Raw genomic sequence first — 14,399 nt, forward strand, 5'->3', positions numbered from 1 at the left:
TTGATGTGTGTGATAACAAATAGTGAACACATGAGGAGCATCGTTTCAAAACGCAACCAGTCCAGTCATGCACAACATTCACTTTCATGCAATTTCGTGCCCTTAATGATGCTTCCCATCGTACTGCGAAACACGTTCGGTTCAAAACGATGTCTTTCTGTGTTGAACATACGTTTGTGTTCGATTGAAAATGCATCGAGTCCACTTGTTTATAATACCAATATAAATGGTCCGTTATTGGATATTATAAATTTTCCAGCTAACTCATTCCCGGTTGCCAGCGTTTCGTCCCCCTGTGCTAGGCTGGGTTCATCAATTGGTACCTAGCATACCTACCAAGCCACATGGCTAGTGCATACCGTGGAGGCCACTGCGTAGGCTAATTGTAGCCACCGGCAGTGCCAGTGCATTATGAGAGACTGTCTCACTACCAAAAATTGATGTCTGCTTGGCCTTCAGATGATTGGATGTTGATTCCCATAGGGAATCAGAAATATTTGTTCCGAATGAGTAAATTTATAATACCAATATAAATGGTCCGTTATTGGACATTATAAATTTTCCAGCTAACTCATTCCTGATTGCCAGCGTTTCATCCCCCTGTTCTAGGCTGGGCTCATCAATTGGTACCTAGCACACCTACCAAGACACATGACTAGTGCATACCGTGGAGGCCACTGCGTAGGCTAATTGTAGCCCCCGGCAGTGCCAATGCAGTATGAGAGACTTAGTCTCACTACCAAAAATTGATGCCTACTTGGCCGTCAGATGATTGGATGTTGATTCCCATAGGGAATCAGAAATATTTGTTTCAAATGAGTAAATTTATAATACCAATATAAATGGTCCGTTATTGGACATTATAAATTTTCCAGCTGACTCATTCCTGGTTGCCAGCGTTTCGCTCCCGTGTGCTAGGCTGGGCTCATCAGTTGGTACCTAGCACACCTACCAAGACGCATGGCTAGTGCATACCGTGGAGGCCAATGCGTAGGCTAATTGTAGCCACTGGCTGTGCCAATGCACTATGAGAGACTTTGTCTCACTACCAAAAATTGATGCCTGCTTGGCCATCAGAAGATTAGATGGACAGACCATTTAAGTTTACTCATTCAGAACAAATATTTCTGATTCCCTATGGGAATCAACATCTAATTATCCACTTGTTTAGCCGGAACGAAGTGCAGTCAGTCCAAAAACGAGTTTGCCGTGCTTTTGTGAGCAGCGAAACAGAGCAAGTCAATAATGTATTGTTTTCCTTATTCATTAAGTGAAAGACTTCGGTATCCTCAGTAAATTACATGATAAACTGAAGGACAGTGTTCTTTCTGGGTAGAAATCCGTAGGATCTCGTAAAAAGAAGAATGACTCTTAGAATACAGCCTGCCAAGAAGAACGACATAAACAACCTACTAAAGCACAGATTTGGTGATAACTGGAGGAGCAACGATTCATTGCAGGTTTATTCAATAATCGTTGATCAGGCGGATGCAAACAATGATGATAACGCTGAAACGGTGAATAACATGGACTTCCAGGGTAGGGAAAAAGCTTATTAAAGTGTAATAATATTATCAAGTTAACAAGTTCTGGTAGATTTATTTTTTAAATTTAATTGAAATTTGTAACTTTTCAAATTTGATTTAGTTAATAAACTCTTAAAAATACATATTTAAGCAGATGTCTGGTTCAAATTGCTGTTAACTCCTTCAGTTCGGTGCAAAAAGTAACTTGTCCTATGAGAAACGATTTGTTTCTCCATTGTCACAGAAATACCAAGATGCATTGTTGAAAGCTGCGTTGTCAGTTTCTGGGCTCAATTAGTTTTGTCGGTTTGATGGAAAGTTAGTATTTGTGGACAAACTACTTTTTGAAAGGATATTTCTCATTTGAGAGAATTGTGGTGCGGAGAGATGCGAACAATTCCCTTCTTTCATAATATGTCGCGACGTCGCGACTAATGAACAATAAAGGACTTCAAAATTATCGAAAGTGCATTTGAGAGAACAGAGCGATTTGTCGACCGATCGAGTTGACTGCACGGTTCGAGTAACCAAATACAGTAGAGACAATACGCGACACTCAGCGAGATATCGAGGGACAGCTATTAGAGCTCTCTCTAGCGGGTAGACCTGAGAACTACTGATTATGTCATAAGAGCACGTGTATTTGTGTGTGAAGTTTTTGGTGTCATTTATGCGTTTTCAATGAGTTGACATAATTAAATAGTAGCGTGCGTCATTCCTTGGTATCTCCTCTCAACATGAGGGGAAAGGTATGTGCTGTGTTTGGCTGCAGTAACTATGAAGTAGAGAAGAATGCGCGGTCGTTCTTCAGGTTCTCTCGTGACAAGAAAATGTAAGTAATATTGTGTTTGCATATATATTCTTCCAGTGACAAAGAGATTTTTATAGTACTTCATAATCTTCTGACCTGCTCGACCCATATTTTAACTGGCTTAAAATATAATACGCATATTTTATTGTATAGTGCAGCAGTTAACCTTCAATACCGATGTGGTGTTGTAGTTGTGATCTGTGGATTTTAAAATGTCACAGAAGTGATTTGAATAAGGTGTACAAGAAAGAAGGGACGTTACACTTCTTATATAAGAATTATAAGATCTGTTCAGATCATTTCCAGGCCAGCGACTTTAGAAATCCTAGACTATACAGCTAAGGGTATGTTACATTTTTACTCTAATTGTACGTAAATATTCCTCAAAGCATCACTATCGACAACATTTTCATACTTTTCTTTCTTTTATCCCTCTTCTCAGATTAAAGCCGGGATTTTATAGATTTTCTTTCTGTTAGTAGGTTTCATGTTAAGAGGAAAATTGTCCATCTTTTAAATGTTAATTCATTGCGTCATGTGTGTAAGGAATGTGCCGATATTTTTATTGACAAGTGCCTTAATGTGACGATACAATGTTTTTTAAATGAGAAAAAGACAAATCTAACCGTAAAAGTACAGGCAGGAATGCTAAAGCAAAAAAAAAAAAAGTAATGCATAAATGAAAGATCAAGCTATTTCACAGCAGTCCATTTCACATCTTGTTTATATGTCTAATTTCAGTCTTTAAACGATAACCTTTTAAATAATTCTTCATTCATGTATCCGAAATTGCTTTAGCAACTTCGAAGTTAATATCTCAATAATACTTTCTTTCTAGACGTAATTTATTTATCCATTTTCGTATATGCATTTCCATTGATATTTGAATTTAGCGCGACTTTTCAGGTCAAGTCACTATGAGCGCCACCGTCGATTTGTCTCCCATTTTAACAAGGCTAAATCCGTAAGTGTCGCGTATTGTCTCTACTGTATTTGGAGTAACGTAGCCATGAATATTATTTTTCTGTAGTTTCCTAACTTTCACACCTGGTAAATGATGGGGTTCTGTCTTAATGAAGACCACGGTCACTTCCCAATTCTAGCCGTTTTCTGTCCTATTGTCGCCGCGTGACCCTTCCCTCTCGCCCCCCAGCTGCCCGATGTAGTTCAGTCTAGACTTGCCTCTATAATTTCTTCTCTCCACAGAACCCTTCAAGATCGTGGCCACAGACTTCCATGTCTGATTATGTGTCCAATCCAGATGTTCCTTCTTTTCCTAATGTATTGCGTCAAGCATGACGTCTCAGTCGTAAGCTCTTTGATGCTCTCTCAGCGAATTTCGACGGAGAGATAGAGGTTAACAGTTTACCAACTTAGCCTACGTGCGGTGATAATAGTTTTGTGAGATTTTGATGCAATGCTATACAATAAAACTTTCACCATAGGAACAGTATTACAAATTTATTACAATTAAATAAAAGTACTGCGTGATTATACAATTAAAATAATTTAGCATTTGACTACACACTAAGAAACTAACAGACACTAACGAGACTTGCAAACTGGCGAATGCGCGCGGCAAGCGGGTGAATCATACCTCAGTCTCCATGACCTTGGCAAAAAAAAAAAAAAAAAAAAAAAAAAAAAAGTACCCTGCTACCCTTCCTTACAACACATGCAAAGTGTTCGCTACTTGGCTTTGGCGCTATACAAATTGGTTATTCGGGACGAACGATATTTTATGTGTATTTCTGCTAATAATTTTGTTAATAATTACAGAAAATAAAAGAAAGAATCAGCTGATAAGGCATCAGGGCTTGTACAAATGGCTTTTTTAAAAAAAAAATTCCTAGTTTAAGCTGGCTAAAATGGAATCAAAATGTAATGTTTTTCTCCAAAAAGTAGTGGGGGGGAACTGCCCCCCCCCCCTCGGCCCCTCTAATCGCCGCTACTGCTGCCATAGAGGAACACGCTCCACATGTACCGGTACCGGTAAGTCTTGACGAGTTGTTTTCTTAGTCTCAAGAGCTTAACTTTCTTATTGAAGGCTGTCTTTGATTGGTTAATTCTGCTAACCAAATCTCCTTTACTTCTACTATCAGCTGTTATTTTGCTTCCTAAGTAAGTGAACTAATAAACGTTATTGACATGTTTCCCATGCAGATTTATTTCAGCTTCAGTATGGTGCCTGCTTACCACAAGTATCCTTTCATCGAGCCCCAGTGGTGGAAAATGAATTGGAACTCATAGTCTTGAAGGTGTGAACATTTGTTCAGAATTAGGAAATAAAATATCGACAATAATATTTCAAACCTATACTGACTAGAAACGTTATTTCGACGTGGTACGTATTCCACGTCAAAACTTGTGGTGTGACCTCTCGAATAATTTTCTTCTTCATATTCTCGTAAAATTGATTCCATAATCATACTTTGATATTTGAAAAAAATGTAGGTACGGTACCTCTTCACTTATAACAGCAGGTTATCCTAGACCAGGGATGGCAAACCTATGCCACGCGTGTCACTAGATGACACGCGAACACGATTTCGGTGGCACACTACAAGCACATATTCACGTTTTTATCTACATCTTGTACTACAGACTATACATATCTCGTGTACCGTATAGTCATAGTATTTCAGGTTTACCGAGCTCGATAGCTACAGTCGCTTAAGCGCGGCCAGTATCCAGTAATCGGGAGATAGTGGGTTCGAGCCCCACTGTCGGCAGCCCTGAAGATGGTTTTCCGTGGTTTCCCATTTTCACACCAGGCAAATGCCGGGGCTGTACCTTAATTAAGGCCACGGCCGCTTCTTTCCACTTCCTAGGCCTTTCCTATCCCATCGTCGCCATAAGACATATCTGTGTCGGTGCGACGTAAAGCAAGTAGCAAAAAAAAAAAAAAAAAAGTATTTCAGGTTTAAGAAATACATACCGAAAATCTAAATTCTAGTTCCATTGGGACGTGCATTAGGACAACACTGCAAGGGAGATAAATGTCAGATGCAGCCGAAGAACCTTCGCTCACCCACATCTGTGAATTAGTGAAGTTTGGCTTGTGTATGGTTGCCAGCATGGCGTAATTATTCTTAGTGAGTAACTGTTTATTGTTTTGAATTTTGTAAAACAAACAGTTTCCGAGAGATTAACACAATTTCAAAAAAATTATTTCAAAACCTCATAATACACAAATGATTGATATTAAGATTAATATTTTGAGTGGTTAGATATTGACAGTTTAGAAATGGAGTTGACTGAATTTCTAAAAAGAAGTATACGGGTGAAGACATTCGTACAACTTGGCGAAACATTGATGAAAATCGAGTGTGTTGTTTATGGTGAATACTCTCTCTAGAAGCCGGAGAAATTAATACTTGAACGGTAAAACAGCCTGCCACAAATGTTTTTTGCCATGAAGAAACTTGCTGTAGCGCTAGTTACTTTGTTTGGGTCATCGTACGCCTGCGAGCAGCTATTTTGTACAATGAACGTTATCTCAACAGTTAGAAACTGTATTGGTTCAGATCTAAGCGCTTCTCCTGTGTTATTGAAGACAACACGTCATGAACCTAATATTAATGACATGGCTAGTGAGAATTTTCGTAGTATTGGCAAAGTAAGACCACGAAATATGCAAGCGAATGTATTAGTTTACAATTTACATATGTAAAAACATATTATGAAACATAATTTGGAATTAGGGATGGAAGTCGGTGGTGAGGGAGGGAGGGAGGGAAGGGGTGGTAGTAACCCTTCCAAACGAACAGCAGACAGTTAAGAATAATAAACCAGAATTAAAAATGACACACTAGTTGGAAAAGGTTCGCCATCTCTGTCGTAGACCAACAACAAGAGATGGGCCTATGCAGTGTGCCCGCAGGATAAAGGAATACAGTAACTTATATCTAATTCCATACTGGTTTGTTTCTCAAGTCAAGTCGTGATTCACTTTTTTAAATAAAAGCCAGTTGAAAAATCTCCTTTAGTTTTTGCAGTCAAATCAAGGTTATGTTTGTTTACAAGAAGCACAAAGCTAATTAGTTTTATTTTAACCGGACACGCGTACATATTGCTTACATGTTGATTACATGTGTTTGTGGTTGCAAATGATAGCTAGCCTATTATTTCTTGGCGACCTTCACCTCCAGTTCTAGAGTGTACATGTTCCATGCTCTGAAACATCATACTTGCTCGGCAACCTCTGTGTACTCAGCGCGACGTGGAGAGCAAGGGGCGGATTTCTCTGTTTTTACTTTTATTTAATGTTTTAAAACGATATAAGCATGCTTCTTAGCATTCTGACGAAAATGAAGTGGATTTTATTTGGTACTAACTGGAGTACCCGTGCTTCGCTACGGAATCCTACATTGTATACCGCATTCTAGATGAAGTCGTGTACACGTTGTGAAGAAGATTTTATTAAATTGCATAATAACAATATTTAAAAATTAAATTTTAGGTGCCTTCTCCAAAACTACAATTTCATCCAGCGTGAATAACGTTATTGATAGCCTAGACTGTAGTGCTTTATTCCCTGACTTTACATACCAATTTTCATTAAATTCTGTTCACACACACTTCCTCTTGGCTCGGCATTAATATGAACTTGGCAACAAAAATCTAAATTCATGAATATCTCTGTTATCATAGTCGGTACGGTAAAAATGTATAAGACATAAATGATCGAAAATGTAATTCTAAATAACTTTAGTCATGAAGTATTTATCGATAAGACTAATAACAGATTTTTGAGAATTGAATTTTAGGCCTTCCCCTAAACTACCGTTTAACTCAGCGTGAATAACATTATTTATATCCTAAATTGTAGTACCTTGTTCTCTGACTTTACATACCGATTTTCATTAAATTCTCTTTAGGCATTTTACCGTGATGCGCGTACATACCGACAGACAGACAGACGACAGATAGAGACGACGGAAAATTAAGAAGTGGATTTCCTTGTTACTGTGAACACAACCGATACAGAAATACCATACTTTTTACAAACTTTTTGAGCAATGTACAGACAACAAAGTAGCAGGTAGTGTTTACCCTGAGCTCTCTCCCTGCGGAAACATTTTGAAACACAAAATCAAATATGGTGAATACCGAAGAGACGCGTATGCGGAGATATGCGGACACCACCTTCGTGAGGGGTCGAGGAGGCGGAAACCCCGTAGTTCACCGATTAAGCGCTAGCGAAGAGTTATGACCAGTTAACTTTTTCATTAAGATGTTTGGCGATATTTTTGGAGGTTTAAAACTATCCTGAATTGATGAAATGGCGTATGGCTTTTAGTGCCGGGAGTGTCCGAAGACATGATCGGCTCGCCAGGTGCAGGTCTTTTGAATTGACGCCCGTGGTGAGAATGAAATGATAATGAAGACGACACATACACCCAGGCCCCGTGTCAGCGAAATTAACCATTTGCGATTAAAATTCCCGACCCTGCTGGGAATCGAACCCAGGACACTTGTGACCAAAGGCCAACACGCTAACCATTTAGCCACGGAGCCGGACTTCTGAATTGATACATCTAATAGACACAGATTCTCATTACACTTTACACAGGTTTTGGACTGTCAAAATGATAATTGATCTGTTATCATTTTGGCGTGTTTAAAATCAGCTTAAATATACTTCGTCATTTTGTATACTGCTGTGATACGCACTTCCATAAATGAAGAGATATGGTGAATTGAATATAAACCGGATTTTTAATTGCTATTTTATTGAATCCACTAACAAATACAAAACAAGCACCTCATTTTTCTGCACAGTCTCCCGAATTTGACACACATTTTTGTCATCGAATTGGCAACGTTTTGATGCCATCCTCGAACAAAAAAGAATAGCGTGTGTGCAGTTAAGGAAAGATCTTCATTAGGGTAATCACATAAATGGGATTGTAAATAAAGGGTACAGACCTCTGCACATGGTTATGAAGGTGTTTAGGGGTTGTAGTAAGGATGTAAAGGAGGAGGCATATAAGTCTCTGGTAAGACCCCAACTAGAGTATGGTTGCAGTGTATGGTACCCTCACTAGGATTACCTGATTCAAGAACTGGAAAAAATCCAAAGAAAAGCAGCTAGATTTGTTCTGGGTGATTTCCAAAAAAAGAGTAGCGTTACAAAACTTTTGCAAAGTTTGGGCTGGAAGAATTGGGAGAAAGAAGACGGGCTACTCGACTAAGTGGTGTGTTTCCTAGCTGTCAGCGGAGAGATGGCGTGGAATGACATTAGTAGATGAATAAGTTTGAGTGGCATCTTTAAAAGTAGGCAAGATCACAATATGAAGATAAAGTTGGAATTCAAGAGGACAAATTGGGGGAAAATATTCGTTTATAGGAAGGGAAGTTAGGGATTGAAAAACTTACCAAGGAGATGTTCAATAAATTTCCAATTTCGTTGAAATCATTTAAGAAAAGGCTATGAAAACAACAGATAGAGAATCTGCCACCTGGGCGACTGCCCTAAATGCAGATCAGTATTGATTGATTGAATGTATGGCCTTGCGTTGTCATGCCGAAGGAACCCATCTGACAGACAATTTCCGAAGTTTGAGTTCATCCCTAATGGCTTGAACTCTTCCAAAGCTTATTCCTTCGAGTGAAGCAATTTCAGAGAAATTTATGCTCTGCTCTTCTTCAGTAAGATCACGTACAGCACGAATGTTGTTTGCAGTGATGATTGTCCGTGGTCCACTGATTTCCGTTCTGTCAAATATTGTTTTCGCCATTCATACAACTGGGTTTTAAAAAGGGTTGCTTCGCCAAAATTTGCACGCAGCCTGCTCAAAATTTTCGAATCTTTGGTGCCTTTTTTCGCCAGAAACTTGATGATGATGACGACGACGATCCGCTGCGCTACGGACGTGTGTACCTCTTGCTCGCACATGGCGTGCTTAAGCGAGCGGTCGCTCTGTGGTGTGCGACTCATTTCTACTCCTACTCCGGACATCCCCACCAACATTCTCTCAAAGCTCCATTCACTACCAGAGCGGCTAATTTTAAATTCCGGTTTATATTTGATGCACCTTCCACCTAGTGATGGGCTACGCTCTCGAGACCAATCCTTCTGAAGTGCAAGCTGTGCGACGTACCAGTAACTACGACTGTAAACTTGATAGTATATCATTGGCAGTTATTGCGTGAAATAACGTTCTCATATGAAAACGTGTGAGCAAATACATTTTGTCAAAAGCCTGGAAAAGTACTGCATGTTCAACTACGAACCCCTTAATACCATGAACGAAAGAGAAAACAGCATGTCAGTATCTTAAACTGTTCACGACTCATTTGTGGTGGACATCTTAGCTGAATAACCATGCATAATTTGTGAATAACGCTGTAGAAAGGATGTACACCTACTTGGATACTAGAGGCGTGCATTATTCGAACCTGAGACGGGGAAGATGTACTTTGCTACATATGCAACCCCTATTACACTTGAGTGGAACGTGTAATCTAAAATACCCGACTTTGTTCCAATTCTTTCAGCAGGGGTGATGGGCAACGCTCTCGAGACCGATTCTCGTGTGCTGCGAGCTGTGCGACGTGTGTAACCTTGATAGTTATCATCATCAGTTCTCATATGGAAACGTGTGTTACGATAAATTTTGTCAAAAGCCTAGGAAGGCACTGCATGTTGAACTATGAGCTCCTTAATACCATTAACGAAAGTGAAGACAGAATGCCAGTATCTTAATCTGTTCACGAGTTATGTCAGATGGACTTCTTAGCTGAATAACCCGTGTAATTTGTTAATAACTGTTATTAGGATGTAAACCTACCTGGATGCCTCACAATCGTTGTCGGCAGAGTAGCTTCTTGTGATGCAGACCGGGCCGACGGTGTTCTGTGACGATTCCTCTTCATTTATATTATGCGTTTGTAAGTGCCAGATCATCCCAGAAGTATTTCTGCCGACGTATTTTACTTCTTTTGAATAAGCAACACGGCGGGCTGTGACATCTCTTCAAAATAACAGACATCCACGACTTACGTTGCGTTTCGAACATCGTCTTCAAGTTTTCGCGTTCAACTAGACACAATTTCACATTGAACCGTCATATATCAAAGTACCTAATTATGACGCGAATACTCTATAATATTGTAAGGAATTATTTCCTTCGTCGCCAAAATATCGGTAAACAAGCAGTGTTCATATGTTATTGAAAGTGGGGTGTGATAACAATGTGTGTTCTGTTCGGTCATCAGCCCAGAGGCTGGTTGGATCCTCAACTAGCACCCCCAAAACCAATGTCAGCACCAAAATGAGGCGTACTAGGCAAGATGCGGAGTGAGGTAGTTTGCCATTACTTTCCTCACTGGGTCAGAAAGAACTATTGCAGCACGACTGACCCTATGAGCAGCACCTTTCATAACACTCAGATGCACTAGTCGTGCTCTGAATGTCATTACTCAGCACTACCCATACCCCAGCAGCTTCCATATTGTCACAGCCCTGGATGAGACTGGGACTTCGGTGGAAGCTACACTTTACTCTGACCTGTGCCAAGAGATGGATGCAAAAGTACTGTATCCATCAAGAAATGACAGCAGGTAGGATAACAATGTACACCTGTCGAAAATATTGGAGCAAACTGTAGCATTTTAGATTACACATTCCACTCATGCGTAATGGTGGTTGCATATGCAGCAAGGCGCATCTTGCCTCGTCTCGAGTTCGACTAATGCTCGCCTCTAGTATCCAGGTACGTGTACCTACAGCAGCCCTCAGGTTCTGTACTGAAACCACTCATTCCTGTACCTATCAGTGCATACAATGCCAGAATTCGTATCCTTTATAATTATGTTATACTGCGTCAAAATAGACCTGGGTAGAAATGAACGCCCTAATCGCTTGTTGAGACGTATGTACGAAATTGAGAAGGCCCGTGGTTGGCTATTCGCATACTCGGCACAAACAACATTCAGCTCCGACTACCTGTAGACCTACGACCTGCTGCTCGCTGCACAATGCGGGGACAACGCTCTCAAGATCTCGCGAGAAATAGTGCCTGCGCTAGTCTCGAGAAATCCCGAGAAATCTCGAGACCTCGTCTCAGACTGCCCATCACTACTTCCACCTGATAACCACCCCTATTAGGGAATAAAAATGATCGATCTCCTAATCCTAAATATCTTACACTCATCGCTGAGTAGACTTCGTCAAGACTTTTTAACCTGAAAATCTGCTAGGAGTCAGTTGTCTTAAGAGCGTTTTCTCACAAGACTTGTCAGAAGATTCCGCTATGCTGAATTTTGCCAATAGAGTTTAATTCAGTTTCTGAATGTGGCAACGGCTTTCAAGCAGGACTTAATTTTGCGGTCTCTTCATAATTATTTACAGTTTTCTCAGTCCTGTCGTCCAGCTTCAAGTAATATTTATTCTTTTCCCCTTCAAGATTCATCTTTAGCTTCATGTACATGCAGTTTGTGAGTTAAAGTATTCCACCCAATAGTTTACTGTAGGGTGAGGATTTCCCAATAAAGCTCTTGATTTTCTTAAGCCACCCTTCAACAGCATTCGTTGTTCGGTGCCTTTTTCCATAGCACTTCCACATGCGATGGGGATCTCCTTTCTGTGGCCACGTACCCACAAGTAGTAACAAATGCAGAGAGTTTTTGGTTATTAGAAGCTTCTCGAACCATCCTTCAGTCACGTCCACCGGTTTTACAAGTGCCACCGCTGCAAGGATGCTGACGCGAAGTCTTACATATTCATTCTGACGGTGTCAGATTCGTTGCCTGAATGGTCAGCGTACTGGCCTTCGGTTCAGCGGGTCCTGGGTTCGATTCAGGGCCGGGTCGGGGATTTTAACCTTAATTGGTTAATTCTAGTGACTCGGGGGCTGGATGTGTGTGGCGTATTCAGCATTAGAAATCATCCTATGTAGGGCCCTCATTTTCACAGACATAGGCCGTCTACGAGAAAAAGACCCACACCACGTCTCTTCGGAGGCCATACACCATTATTACCATTATTATTATTATTATTATTATTATTATTATTATTATTATTATTATTATTCTGACGGTAGTTCTCAGTTAGATCCAGATCTTGAACTTTTCTCCATAGACACTTCTTTATACGGACGTAGCATCCACCATTTAGATTGAGGGAAAACTTGAGGAAGGGCCGATGCCGCAGCTGCCACAAATTCAACATTCACTTACATTCACTTTACTTGAACACCACACAGGAGAGAGAGAGAGAGAGAGAGAGAAAATTGAATTGAATTTATTGATCATAATTTACATGCCACTGGGGCTGAAAAGTCCCTTTATGTAGCATCTTCTTATAATACAAGACAGGTTTATGAAAACAGTAACTTCGCTAGGGGATGAATTTGTAAACGGACCTCCCGAGCTAACAGCATCGCGCCATAGCAAATATGTTATGGTGACACCGGTTGAAATCCGCGGTGTATTATATTAATGCATATTTCTCGGTATGGCTCTCAAGTCGTTCTTGAGCCACGTGCAGGTTTAGCAACACCGCCATGTAAAGCACTTTAAATTCGCCCGCGAAGTGATCTGATTGGCTAATTCAGCAGTCGATAAAGTGACAACGACGTGAGATATCGAATTAGTTTTTACAAATTATTTTATCAGTATGATCAACCCTCGAGCGCTCGTATATACGGCTCACTTTTTTCCGACTACTCTATATAACTCATTTCTCCTATAAATTATACTGTAACATCTTCCAATGTTCAGGCAGATACGTTTTCATACCATTCAAAAGTAAATTTCCATCGTTCTCCTCCGGACAGGGTTTTCCATTAGCAGCTAATACTACTCATATGAAGTACTTTTTGCGCAGGACGTACTATACAGTATATACCCCGAATTTGAAGTTGAATATCTGGAGAACAGCCCAGTCTATTTTCACCAGTTAAACTTCAGAATAAAGATACACTTATATAATATCAATCAAATGGGAATGTGACTGAATTAAGGCCATGTTCTGGGGTTCAAGAACGAAAAAAGAGCGTACTTTTTAATCTTCTACAAGCAATCGGGAAAGTTGGGAGACAGATATATACAAACGGCGTAAGCTCTTGTTGCTAAATTTTAATACCATATGGCTGCAATATTTATAAAAGTTGTTTAAAAATTCTCGCTGATATCTTAAATTTTGTGGAAGCCCGGTATCTGCGAACATAATGGTCCTAGAACCAAGCGCTCCGCATCGTTGGCGTGGTGAGATGCTCAGCACTATGATTACAGAATGCTCTATTGCGTGAAGTTAAAGGCGTATTTTACAGCGAATTTTGTTTTATTGCGTGCATCGTTCAATTATATCAACAATAGTAATCTTTTATGACCTCGAGGGGGCTGAGAGAAATTGACGTCACATACATCTATTAGACAATTCTCGTGTGCTACATATGTTCTCTCCAACCCCAATTGAAGCCGTCTTCATGGTCTTCGATGAGCCTGGTGCAGGTCTTTCGAGGTAACGTCCATGGGCGACTTTCGCTTCTTTGATGATGGGGCCTTACTTAGGTTAATTAGGTCTAATTACTCTAATTTCTGAGTTAATAGGATAAACACATATAATAACACACTTGTTTGGGGCTGGTCCACAAAAATACCCGTCCAAAAGAACACTGAATCGACTGACGGTAACTGAACCCATCTCCAAGTGAATCAAGGACAGAACCTCGCCCCCCCCCCAAGGAAAACAGCCAGTGGGCTAATATTTCCTTTAACAAACACGCCAATCTGACATCATAATAACAAGACATAAACAACAATAACAAGGAAATCACTGTACCTGAAAAGAAAGATAAATATTTACGGTTGACTGGATGGAGATAGCGGGAAACGATCCCACGAGTTGGCGATAATCTGGTAGTCAGTAGATTGCGTTTCAACACACAAGCATTGTTCCGGTCTTCTACAGGGAGAATAATTTAAGAGTTCAGATTTCTGCTCGCATGTCGTGGAAATTCCCGAGCGAGCGCCATATGGCTTGTGTCAACACTGGCGAGATAAGAAGTGTTCACTGCCAGCGCGCAGCTGTTTAGCACTCTTTCCCTCAGTTC

Source organism: Anabrus simplex, chromosome 1 (genome assembly GCF_040414725.1).
Source record: "Anabrus simplex isolate iqAnaSimp1 chromosome 1, ASM4041472v1, whole genome shotgun sequence".
In the NCBI taxonomy this organism is placed as follows: Eukaryota; Metazoa; Arthropoda; class Insecta; order Orthoptera; family Tettigoniidae; genus Anabrus; species Anabrus simplex.